The sequence below is a fragment of the Ictalurus punctatus genome, chromosome 1 (genome assembly GCF_001660625.3).
Source record: "Ictalurus punctatus breed USDA103 chromosome 1, Coco_2.0, whole genome shotgun sequence".
Taxonomy (NCBI): domain Eukaryota; kingdom Metazoa; phylum Chordata; class Actinopteri; order Siluriformes; family Ictaluridae; genus Ictalurus; species Ictalurus punctatus.
This window is the reverse complement of record NC_030416.2, coordinates 37,074,068-37,074,567: the sequence shown is the minus strand read 5'-3', so window position 1 is coordinate 37,074,567 and position 500 is coordinate 37,074,068.

Sequence of the window (500 nt, the reverse complement as noted above, 5' to 3'; positions counted from 1 at the left end):
GATGATGCAGTGTATTTTCCTTTATTACAGTAAAATAGTAAGGGAGTGTTGATGGAGTCGTGGGGTGTTTAGGGGATATTTAATCAGAAAAGTTTTGAGGATTTAAATGCTTCAGATGAGGAACAGACCTCATGCATAGAGTCTAAAACGGAGTGATGACACATGCTCATATGATCTTCATGCTTTTCAGGACGAAGTAAACACCTAATAGATCCACTCACTTCTCATTACATTTGTTATTCTTATTAAAAAGGTAATGAAGTCAGCCAATTAAAAATTTTACAACTTTGTGTTCACTTCCACTTTTTTGATGATGATGATGATGATGATGATGATGATGGTGATGATGGTGGTGATGGTGATGATGGTGATGATGATGATGATGATGGTGATGGTGATGATGATGATGGTGATGCTGATGATGGTGATGATGATGGTGATGATGGTGATGGTGGTGATGGTGGTGATGGTGATGATGGTGATGGTGATGGTGATGATGA